Source organism: Camelina sativa, chromosome 19, assembly GCF_000633955.1.
Source record: "Camelina sativa cultivar DH55 chromosome 19, Cs, whole genome shotgun sequence".
Classification (NCBI taxonomy): Eukaryota; Viridiplantae; Streptophyta; class Magnoliopsida; order Brassicales; family Brassicaceae; genus Camelina; species Camelina sativa.
Window position 1 is genome coordinate 26680698 of NC_025703.1, and position 13475 is coordinate 26694172.

Here is a 13475-nt window from a genome sequence, read left to right on the forward strand (position 1 = left end):
TAGGAGTCGATTACCCCATCCTTAGGAGCTTTCGCATCTTGATTGTTCACTTTTTTATTCATAACTTGACCCTATACCCGAACTGGTACCCGATCACCAGCTTCGTGTACACCTTTGAACTATTCATACTTATCTTCTTTACTCGATCACTCCACTCGATCCTGTACTCGAATGCTTGCATCGAGTGCTTAGGTCGTGTGGTTCTTGTTTAGTTGTTTTATTTTAATCTCTTTAAGATTGCTAGATCAAACCCAAATTTGGCTTGGCTTGACTTGCTTGTTTCTGTTCATATCTTATCTACTAGCATAACAACCATTTGGATTGATAACCCTTTGTATTACAACTGTATAGGGAATTGATACCCTAGGTGAAAATCTTGTTATCAGAGGGACATGTTAAGAAAGATTGCTATGACAGGAAGCGGAAATTTGAAGTTGAGGGTCAAGGAGAAGCTGGTGTTCTCGTTGAGAAGCTTGTATACTCAGAAGCCTTGAGTATGAATGATCAAGATGCCAAGGATAAATGGGTGATTGATTCCGGTTGTACCTATCACATGACGTCTAGGAAGGATTGGTTCACTGAATTCAATGAGAATGTGTCCACAACGATACTTCTCGTGGATCATCACACTGTTGAGTCGAAAGGGAGTGGAACCATCAAGATCAACACACATGGTGGTTCCATCAGATTGCTGAGAAATGTTCGGTATGTGCCAAATTTGAAGAAAAATCTCATCCACAGGTACTTTGGATCAGCTTGGTTATAAGCATGAAGGTGGAGATGGCAGGGTTCGTTTCTACAAGGATACTAAAACAGCTCTACGAGGTAATTTGGTGCATGGATTGTATATTCTTGATGGACATACTGTGCTAGGTGAGAGCTGTAATGCAGAAGGGAAAGCAAGTGAAGATAAAAAGCTGTGGCACAGTCGGTTGGGTCACATGAGTGTGAACAATATGAAGATTCTTACTGGTAAAGGTTTGCTGGATAAAAAGGATATTGTCGAGCTGGAATTCTGTGAACATTGTGTGATGGGTAAGTCGAAGAAGTTGTGTTTCAATGTTGGTAGGCACGACACGAAGGATATCTTGGGATATGTTTATGCTGACTTATGGGGTTCATCGAACGTCACTCCTTCACTCTTAGGTAAACAATATGTTTTGTCTATCATTGATGATAAGACTCGCAAATTCTGGCTGTTGTTTCTTCGAACCAAGGATGAAACATTTGATAGGTTCTGTGAGTGGAAAGAGCTAGTTGAAAATCAAGTCAGTAAGAAGGTCAAGGTTTTGAGGACAGACAATGGCTTGGAATTCTGCAATCAGAAATTTGATGACTATTGTAAGAAGAATGGAATAGAGAGACATCGGACCTGTACTTACACACCACAACAAAACGGTGTGGCCGAGAGGATGAACCGAACCATTATGGAAAAGGTAAGGTGCCTTCTCGACGAGTCAGGTCTAGGTGAACCATTTTGGGCTGAGGCAGCTGCAACGGCAGCATACTTCGTAAACAGATCACTGGCATCAGTTGTTGACTTCAATGTACCTGAGGTACTTTAGCTAAATCGAAAACCAGGATACAAGCATCCGAGAAGGTTTGGATCTGTTGCCTATGTTCATCAAGACCAAGGGAAGTTGAAACCTAGAGCACTTAAAGGAGTGTTTATTGGTTATCCTCAAGGTACTAAAGGTTACAAAATCTGGTTATTGGAGGAAGAGAAGTGTGTGATTAGCAGGAATGTGGTGTTTTAATGAATGCTTGGTCTATAAAGATCTCAAGACTGAAGGAGAACAAATATCTCAAGATAAAGTCAAGGATGTTGCAGAAGCAGTTGAAACTGAGGTGATAATGGTTAAAGAAACTGGATCGAGTTCAGCTGAAGGTGGAGCTACTGTCGTTGGTGATAAAAAAGAATGCAGAATCTGATGAGGATACAGTAGAACCACTGATACATGCAATAGACTTGAGGAACTGTCAGTTGGTTAGAGATCGGAAAAAGAGAACTAAAAGAGCAGCATAAAAACTAGCAGACTACACTCAGTTTGCATTTGCCTTGATAGCTGCAGAAGAAATCGAGGTTGAAGAACCACAGTTCTATCAAAAAGCTAAAGAAGATAAAGACTGGGAGAAATGGGATGCTGGTATGGATGATGAGATGGTTTCTCTATAAAAAATGGGAACCTTCGATATAGTAGACAGACCTAAAGATCAATCCGTGATGAGCTGCAGATGGATCTACAAGTATAAACCAGGAATCCCAGGTGTTGAAGCAAGCAGGTATAAAGCTAGATTGGTGGCTCGAGGGTTTAGTCAAAAGAAAGGTATTTACTATGATGAGGTTTTTGCACCAGTGGTTAAGCATGTGTCAATCAAGATTTTAATGTCGAAAGTAGTAGATGAGGACATGGACTGGAGCAAATGGATGTGAAAACAGCATTTTTACATGGTGAACTTGATGAGGAAATCTACATGGAGCAACCAGAAGGGTATGTGGTGGATCCGAATAAAAATCAAGTCTGTTTGTTGAAAAAGTCACTCTATGGCTTGAAACAAGCTTCGAGATAGTGGAACAGAAAATTCAATGGTTTTATGATTGAAAATGGTTTCAAGAGGAGTGAGCATGATTCATGCGTTTATGTTAAGGAGGTAAAACAAGGTGAGTACATTTATTTACTCTTGTATGTGGATGACATGTTACTAGCAGCTAAGAGCAAGACAGAAATCCAGAAGCTTAAGGATGTTCTGAGCTCAACGTTTGAGATGAAAGACATGGGAGCTGCTAGCAGGATTCTCGGTATTGATATCTCGAGAAACAGAGAGAAAGGTATGCTGACTCTGTCTTAGTCTGGATATCTAGAGAAAGTTTTACAAAGGTTCAGGATGGCAGATTGTAGGAGTGTAGATACGCCTATTGGGGCTCATTTCAATCTGTCAGTAGTTAAAGATGAAAGTCAGTGTATCGACACTGAGACCACTCTTTATTCGAGTGCATTAGGGAGTATGATGTATGCCATGATTGGAACAAGGCCTGATATGGCTTATGCAGTTGGATTGGTTAGTAGGTTCATGAGTAAACCAGGAGGAGACCATTGGGAAACAGTAAAATGTTTCTTAGGTACTTAAGAGGATCTACTGAGTTGAGTCTGGTATACACGAAAGGCAAGAACTTTAATGTTCATGGTTTCTGCGACTCAGATCATGTTGGTGATCTTGTGAAGAGAAGATCAACAAGCGGTTATGTTTTTACAGTTGGTGGCAATACTGTAAGCTGGAGATCGAGTTTGCAAAAGATAGTGACACTTTCGAGCACAGAAGCAAAGTACATTGCTCTTACTGAAGCAGTTAAAGAAGCAATGTGGATGAAAGGTCTGCTGGAGGACATGGGTTTGAAGCCAGCAGCTACTACTGTGTGGTGCGATTCACAATCGGCAATATGTTTGTCCAAGAACAATGCTTTTCACGAGAGGACAAAGCTTATATATGTGAAGTATCATTTTATCAGGGATGTGATCGAAGCTGGAGAAGTAGGAGTCTTGAAGATTGATACAGCTTTGAATCCTGCGGATATGCTTACCAAAGGCATACCAGTTCAGAAGTTTATAGAGGCTTTAGAATTTCTAAAGCTGATCGAGTAATCATTTGGAGATTATGAAGCCGGAGGTTAAATTCAGGCTGTGCAGTTCACTAGAGGGTGTATGAAAGTTGCCATTTGGTTGAAAACTGTATAGGGAATTGATACCCTGGGTGAAAATCCTGTTATCAATTTGGCGTCGTTGCCATTTGGTTGAATTTTATTTGCTACGTGTAAGATTTCAGCACTTGCAAGATCAAGTTCTATTATCTACTTTGGTTCGGAAATGACTTGTTTACTTTCGTCCTTGTTTGTTTTGCATTTCAGGTACAACCCGAGTACCCACCCGACCCGTCACTCGATCACCTGGATCGAGTAGACCTTTGTGTACTCACTCGGTTAACTGATTGTGCATGCAAACACGATCCAAAGGTAGCCAACACTTGAGTCCTTTCATCGACAACATCGACATCCCAAGGTTACTCCGTCAACAACAAGTCCAACAACCGCAACCAACCACAATTGAGGAGGTCATGAATAATCAGAACGGTCCACCAACTCCTCAAGAGAGGACCAACATAGGGGCAGGATATGCTCCATCTACTCACAACAACTTTGAGATAAAGAGTAGTCTCATCCAGATGATACAGAGCAACAATTTTCATGGACAGCCAATAAAAGACCCATTAGATCATCTAGATGGGTTTGATAGGCTCTGTAGCCTAACCAAGATCAATGGAGTTAGTGAAGATGGATTCAAACTTCGGCTTTTCCCATTTTCTTTGGGAGACAAAGCACACATATGGGAGAAATCACTTCCAAACGAGTCACCACCTGGGAGGCATGCAAAAAGGCGTTTCTAGCCAAATTCTTCTCCAACTCCAGAACTGCAAGGCTGCAAAATGACATCTCCATCTTTGTTCAGAAAAGCAACGAGACGTTCAGTGAAGCTTGGGAACGTTTCAAGGGATACACAAGCAGATGCCCTCATCATGGCTTCAACAATGCTTCATTGCTAAGTACACTGTACCAAGGTGTAGTCCCTAAGATCCGGATGTTTCTGGACACCGCTAGTAATGGTAACTTCCTCAACAAGGATGTTGATGAAGGTTGGGATCTAGTGGAGAACTTAGCTCAATCTGATGGGCACTATAATGAGGAATATGATCGCTCTATACGCCCTTCTGGAGAGGATGATGCTAAGTACAAAAGAGACATGACAGCCCTCGATGACAAATTGGATAAGCTCCTCAACCAGCAGCAGCATGTCCATGCAATCTCCGAAGAAGACCAGTTTCTGCAACAAGATGGGGAGAGTGCTCAGCTAGAGGATGTGTGATAACATCATTATTTTAATCATATTAGTTATAGTTTTCATATGCATTTAGGAAAAGTTTGATGAGATTTTAGGTATAAAAAGTCTATTATCAAGTATTTCAGGTTTCAAGAAGGTTTTACAGGTTTTATAGCTATTTGGACCAAAAGACAAGGAAAATCCGTTTTAGGAAAGTTTCAGAGCTTTACAGTACGGGACACTTTTGAAGACCTTCCCGAACTCACATTTTGACGTGCGCGGTGTCTATGGAAAGCTGGAAGAATCATATTTCTCCTCGAGGTGATTCAAGTCAATCCATCCAGCCAGCCGGATGTAATGCCCATTTTACCGAGACGTGTTACAAACTGACGTAAGGAGAACCAACCAGCCAATGGGCTTTTATTCAAGGCCTGACCAGCGACCATCACGGTGGCCCAGTCCAAGCCTCCTCCACGGTCCAGAAGCCTATTTCGCCGCCCCTTGTCCTGCACTCAAGAAGAAAATATGTTTTTACCCTTACAAATCCTAACCCTAAACAAAACCTATAAATACTCGTAAGACCTAGGGTTTTCAAGTGTGCATCTTCTACAGCTTTGGAGCCGCCCAAGCCACGACCAGAGAAGCTCTCTCTCTCGCTCGCCGTCTCTCTTGAAGCTTGAAGATCTGCCACCAATCTCTCTTTCTACTCTTTCTAGTTCTTTCATACTATCATTGCTTTTGGGATCAAGTTACTTTTGTGACAAATAGAGAAGTTTCCTTTGAACCCCTTTTGTTAATTGATTCTTTTTTGATGCTATACTTTATAATATCAATGTCGTTTCTTTGCATCATGAGCGAGTAGTCTACTTTGTTGGGTTCTATGGGGTGATTAAAAGGGAATTCATGGTTCGCTTCAATTAGGTTGTTATATCTTATTTTCTGTTTTATATTAGAGTTCTTTTGGGTCATCTTTATCTTAATGCATGTGCTTGGATTGATCACCAAGTGCTGATCTAGAGAACAGGAGCGCTAACCGCGTTATCCTACTTCTCCGAACTAGTGTTATACTGAAACCTCGCGTCGTAACCTGCGTAAGTTGAGTTGCGGAGTTCGGTGAATGTATTGAACTTGTTTTACTAGCTGGTTGACATGCGTTGTTGCCTGCGAAAGTTGAGTAACAGAGTATGAAGACTTTAGACTTTTATTATATGAAAATAGCTTGTTAGTTCATTAGTGTTTCGTAGTTGAGAACCTAAACCGGAAATTAGTATTTACTTGTTAGATCTTACACTTAATATTACTTAGAACCATGAAAACCCTGAGATGACTCCCAAAACACCCAACACCTTAGTCTTATAGTTTTCAACCGTTTTTATTTATTTGAAATAGATATTAGGAAAACCAAAACACCAATCTCTTATTTAGTCTTAGCCATAGTTCTTTCTCTTTTAATTCAATTTGTGTTAGCTATTACTCTCTGTGGGATCGATCCTAAAATACTACACTGATTAATTGTGCACTTCAGTCGTTGTGTAGTCTTTTCAGGTAAAAGATTTGGAGTGAAATTCTACACACATCAAAGCTTTTTGGCGCCGTTGTCGGGGAGTAAATAGCTGCCCATTGAATTTGATAAGAACTCTCGTCTAAGATACTTTGACATTTTTCTTTTGAATTTTTCAATTTTAATTTTCTTGTTTTTTGATAACCTCTATTTTCCGTTTTAGTTTCTGTTTTTGGATTTTGTAGTGCATGACTAGGAGTCAACCCTCCAGAACCGTATCTCCAATTCAAGACATTGATCGACTAGAATGTGAAATTAGGAAGCTTCAAAGACAACAACTTATGGCCGAAGAAAGGAACCAGGACCAAGGTCCCCTTAACCTCGACCAACCGCTGATACCTCCTGCCCTTGACGAGCAAGGAGAACCAATTCTCGCACAAGGTGGCAACCCCAACCTTGTAGCCGCTGATCCGCAACTCGACCCTCTTGTTGGCTGAGACAACCTACAAGCTCCTCGTGATGCTAATCCTTTAGGCGTGGGAGACAACCTTGATGTTCCTCCTCACCAGCCTGCCCTCGTTGCTAATCCACCACTACCTCAAGTTGGCGGAAGACAACCTGCTTATGTGCACCCTCTAAGACGTGCCGCTCCCAACCGTACCATAGCCGATTATGATGCTCCTAACCAATTCGTTCAAGACCGTGCTGCTATCCGTATCACTCATAAGCAAAATCAGTTCCATGGCCTTACTACCGAACATCCGATGGACCACATTGATCTTTTTGAAGAAATTTTCTCTACAACAAGAACCAATGGAATTCCCGAAGATTACTTGAAGTGTAAGCTTTTTCCTTTCTCTCTAGCCAACAAGGCTCATAGATGGTTAAAGTCTCTACCTCCTGGATCGATCACTAGCTGGGAAGGATGCAAGTCAGCCTTTCTCAACCACTTCTACACTAAGTCAAGATCCAACTCTCTTCGCAATAAGCTGCAAAGTTTTCAACAAGGACCGGTCGAATCTTTTTATGAAGCATGGGAACGTTTCAAGGATTATGAACGTGACTGCCCCCATCATGGTTTTCCTCAAGGTAACCTCTTAAGAACTTTCTATAGAGGATTACACCCTAAGTATCAACTGTCACTCGACATGGCCAGCAATGGAAATTTCACTACAAAGACCGTTCAAGAAGGACGAGATCTCATCGACAACCTTGCCGCAAGTAGTAGCAACACTTGCACTAATTTTGATAGAACCATCCGTTCTAACAATTCCAAAGCTAAGGAGATTACCGACCTCAAGAACATGATGAACCAACTTCTAATGAATCAAAAACGTGGAGTAAACGCTTGTGATACTATTAACAATGGAAACATGGAGCCTTTCCAAGAAGATTCTTATGACCAAGAAGAAGAAGTCAACTATGTTGGTGCTCAAAGATACTACCAAAACCGAGGATACAACAACAACTTCAACAACAACTTTAGGAATACTTCTAACCTTTCTTATAGGAACCCAAATGTGGAGAATCCCCAAGATCAGAATTATCCTCAGCAAGCTAACCGCTTTCAAGGCAACATCTTCGGTGGAAACAACAACAAAAACTTTCAGCCGCGACCCCAATTCAACAACAAAAAACCGCCTTTCCAATCTGGACCAGGCCAGGCACCTACCTCTCAAGCCGATGCCAACATCGACATAAAGATGCAAGAAATCCTTGCTACTTTTCAAAAGCAATCAAGAGACATCAACTCAAGGATGGATAACATATATACCGAACTGAATGGGAAGTTTGAAAGCATTTCTATTCATGTTAAGAAGCTTGAAACTCAAGTCGCTCAGACCGCTAATGCCGTTCCACACCAAGTTGGTGTACTTCCGGGAAAACCCGAAGAGAATCCGAAAGGATATTGCAACGCTATCTCAGTCGTACCAGCCCTCACCTACTGTGAGCCAAGCCTATGGTACCACTCTTTGACTCTTATGAAGATGTTATTCGTATGACATGTCCATTTGATGAAGAAACCACAAGTCAGTACCCCTTAAGGAGACTACCTAAAGCTGAAGACCCAGGACGTTTTGTTTGCTCATGCTCCATAACAGGCATTAAATTCTCTAACTTTCTTTGTGATTCTGGTGCTAATTATGTTATGTCAAGAAGTGTGGCCGATACACTAGGATTGCAAGACATATCGCCATCCAACCTCAGTTTAGTCTTTGGAGACTCATCACAAAAAGTTCCCGATGGAATAGTTCGAGACGTACAACTTGTAGTAGGAGATTGCATAGTTCCTAGCGATTTTCACATTCTGATATGGAAGACAAGACCGAGAGACCATTGATTTTAGGAAGACCATTCCTAACTACTGTTGGAGCTATCATCGACCACAAGTCAAAGAGGACAACCTTTGCTAACATCAACAAGAAGAAGTCATATCCGATTATCTCCAAGCCGAAACCGTGGCCGACCTACTCATTACATGAAAAGCCAATGGATCCTAACATCGACAAGATGAAGCAATTCGACCATTCTTCATCCACAAGTGCCAACAACTTGCTACCAAAGCAACCTAAACCGCCTAAGACACCACAAATTTCCAAGATCAAGATCATAGTTCCTCCTGAGCTAAGTAGCAAGAGCAAGGAACAGATCCAAGAGATGATAACGCATACTAAAGAAGTTCTTCTTCATGCAAAAGTTTTTGAAACTTCTGGAAAAGGACAACTTATTATTGAAGCTGGAGTAGACTATCAAGATATCAAAGGCGCCGAAGGAGCATTGATTTCTGATGCTAACTCTTCTCATGCCTAACTTGGCCGCCAACATCAAGCCAACGACGTTAAACAAGTGCGCTTCTTGGGAGGCAACCCAAGCTAGTAAGTATTTATTTTTAGGATTTATTTTCTTTTATTTTTAATATTTTTGCAATTTTAGTTTCAGGTTTTCATAAAAAAAAAAAAAAATAGAAAATAGAAAAGCCAAAAAAAAGGAAGAAGAAGGTCCATGGATTGACTACACTTACCATGACTAGTGGCAAGTACCAACTACTGACCGGCCATGTTCAACATGACCGAAGAATGGCGAAGGCGACGGATCATCACCATCCTTGAGTGATCGATGCCGAGAGTCCCCACCAGCCATGTCCTGTGTACCATGACCGTACCAGCTGCTGATGTCCGCGACCATTCATCCGTGTACCGCGAGACAACTCCGAACCACCACCATCCTCACCACAAACCATCACCATTCTTTTACTTAGGTATGTTTTTATTATTTTTATTTTATCATTATTATTGATGGTTTTAGGTTTTTGTTTCAAGGAGGATGCATTTAGAGATATATCAAACACAATTCGATTGAACTTAGCCTAGTTCATATTCGATGTCAATCAACCAAAGGAAGTACAAACGGTTAGTCACCACATTTTCACTACCACAGCTGACCTCTAGACAATTTTTGGGCAACCATTAAACGTCTAGAGCCGACACAACATCATTACATCAAGGTGACATTGTTCTTAAACCCTACACTTTTCCTTATAATTTTTAATCCTCAACTCTTTCTTTTTTCCCACCGAGGACGGTGTGATTTAAGTCTGGGGGGAAGGATGTTCCATCCTATACTAATGCTACTTTCTATTTTGTTGACTTGAGACCATTTTCCACTTTTTACATCAATAATCTTGACATTTTTATCGAGTCACATTTTTTTTAATTATTGAGTCAAAACTAGTAGGGGATTATGATCTTATTCTAACGATTTATTTGATTTGGATTAACACTCTTATGACTCTTGATTATGATTTACAACAGAAAAAAAGTTTGGAAAGACTGTGGGCCGACTCAACAATCCCCAAGTCCCTATTTGATGGATATTCAGATGATCTAACGTTTTCTCTAACTTTTATAAGACCTAAACCAGACTTAATTTTCAAGCCTTGAGAATTGGTATACATTGGACTAGATCTCTACATTCAAGCCACACAAGACATTGCAATTCTTCAAAAGTATGTTCCCCTCTCTCTTCCCTTCAATACTCTAAAAAAAAAAAAAAGAAAAAAAAAGGAGAGAGAATAAAAGATGAGATGATTTTGAACAGTTTAGAGGGGTAGGTAAATTACCTGTGACCTCATTGTTCTATTCTTGAGTCAAATGATCACACAAAGCTTGGAAGCGATGGGTATGTAAATTACCGATGACCCCAATATTCGCCTACACCTTTGATTAAAAAAAATTAGGGAGAAATAGATCCCTTGGAAGTGAGAAAAGGGAGAGAAAATGAATCATACAAAGAAAGTCTTCGTTTGAAGAGAGTCTACAAGCCTCTGATCGATTTTCCCTTGGTAAGATTTCACTTTTTATTATTGCTTAATTTATGTAAAGAGATGACAATGGAGATTCTGGAGACTCTAAAGAATTGTGGGATCAAGGAGCGTTGATGATTCTCATGGTGGATTACAAATGTAAGTTCCTAATATCAAGGCGAAGAAGAGTGCAAAGACAATATCCCCAAAGATAAGTGAATTCCCATTATTTTCAAAACCTCTTTTCCATGATTTATTCTGATTATTTGCTTGAGGACAAGCAAAGTCTAAGTCTGGGAGAGTTGATAACATCTTAGCTATAGTTTTCATATGCATTTAGGAAGAGTTTGATGAGATTTTAGGTATAAAAGGTCTATTATCAAGTATTTCAGGTTTCAAGAAGGTTTTACAGGTTTTATAGCTATTTGGACCGAAAGACAAGGAAAATACGTTTTAGGAAAGTTTCAGAGCTTTACAGTACAGGCCACTTCTGAAGACCTTCCCGAACTCACATTTTTACGTGCTTGGTTTCTGTGGAAAGCTGGAAGAATTATCTTTCTCCTCGAAGTGGAATCAAGTCAATTTATCCAGCCATCCGGAAGTTATGCCCATTTTACCGAGATGTGTTACAAACCGACGTAAGGAGAACCAACCAGCTAATGGGCTTTTATTTAAGGCCTGACCAGCGAACATCACGGCGGCCAAGTCCAAGCCTCCTCCACGGTCCAGAAGCCTATTTCGCCGCCCCTTGTCTTACACTCAAGAAGAAAATACTTTTTTACCCTTACAAACCCTAACCTTAAACAAAACCCTATAAAACTCTTAAGACCTAGGGTTTTCAAGTGTGCATCTTCTACAGCTTTGGAGCCGCCCTAGCCACGACCAGAGAAGCTCTCTCTCGCTCGCCGTCTCTCTTGAAGCTTGAAGATCGTGTTAAGCTTTCATACCACTTATAAGCTCTGATACCACTTGTAAGTGTTTTCACTCGATTAGTCTAACTCTGTATGAGTGCGGAAACAAGAACTAATCAACACCAGAATTTAACGAGTTCCCCTCCAAACCGGAGAGTACGTCTTGGGCAAGGACTGATCCTTGCAAATATCCACTAAATNACCAAACAGATGACAAATGCTAGATCAGGTCTGGAACCGATCATAGCATACATCAGGCTTCCTACTGCAGTTGCGTAGGGTACTGAGCTCATTAGTGATGACTCTCTAATTAACTCTTCATGTGTCAAACTTCTCAGCTTCAACGACGAGTTAACAGGAGACACAACCGCCATACACTCATCCATATTGAATGTTCTTAAAACTTGTTTAAGATACCTTCCTTGTGATAACTTCAGAACCCCTTTCTTCCTGTCCCTGATGATATCCATTCCTAGGATCCTAGTTGCTGATCCTAGATTCTTCATCTCAAACTCCCTATTCAGACTCTTCTTTAAGATCTTGATCTTCTCCAAGTCTTTAGCTGCAACTAGCATATCATCCACATAGAGTAAGAGAAACACCTTATCATCAATAGTTGATCCTTTGTAATACACACACGGATCATTGACACTTCTGTGGAACCCTTCTGACTTCATAAACTCATCAAACTTGNCTGTTCTTTCTTGACTTTCCAGGTGAAGAAGAACACAAGGAGTTCGACGCCTTGCTCTGCTTGTCCCAAGTAATACCCCTGAGACCCTTTCCTGATTTCAGATTTTACCATCTTCAATATTCCTTTGTTGATTTCTTTTGAGACTACAATGTAGTTCCTTACAATTGCTTCTCTACCTTTCCTACGAGATGACCAATCAACAAAATCATCTCGAAGTACCGCATGCTTAAATCAGGTGATGACTTTCAGCGTTACGAGACAGTTCTCGAACGCATTACCAGGTAATCCCTTGGTTAACATATCAGCTGGATTCAGNGTGATTTAAGTCTGGGGGGAAGGATGTTCCATCCTATACTAATGCTACTTTCTATTTTGTTGACTTGAGACCATTTTCCACTTTTTACATCAATAATCTTGACATTTTTATCGAGTCACATTTTTTTTAATTATTGAGTCAAAACTAGTAGGGGATTATGATCTTATTCTAACGATTTATTTGATTTGGATTAACACTCTTATGACTCTTGATTATGATTTACAACAGAAAAAAAGTTTGGAAAGACTGTGGGCCGACTCAACAATCCCCAAGTCCCTATTTGATGGATATTCAGATGATCTAACGTTTTCTCTAACTTTTATAAGACCTAAACCAGACTTAATTTTCAAGCCTTGAGAATTGGTATACATTGGACTAGATCTCTACATTCAAGCCACACAAGACATTGCAATTCTTCAAAAGTATGTTCCCCTCTCTCTTCCCTTCAATACTCTAAAAAAAAAAAAAAGAAAAAAAAAGGAGAGAGAATAAAAGATGAGATGATTTTGAACAGTTTAGAGGGGTAGGTAAATTACCTGTGACCTCATTGTTCTATTCTTGAGTCAAATGATCACACAAAGCTTGGAAGCGATGGGTATGTAAATTACCGATGACCCCAATATTCGCCTACACCTTTGATTAAAAAAAATTAGGGAGAAATAGATCCCTTGGAAGTGAGAAAAGGGAGAGAAAATGAATCATACAAAGAAAGTCTTCGTTTGAAGAGAGTCTACAAGCCTCTGATCGATTTTCCCTTGGTAAGATTTCACTTTTTATTATTGCTTAATTTATGTAAAGAGATGACAATGGAGATTCTGGAGACTCTAAAGAATTGTGGGATCAAGGAGCGTTGATGATTCTCATGGTGGATTACAAATG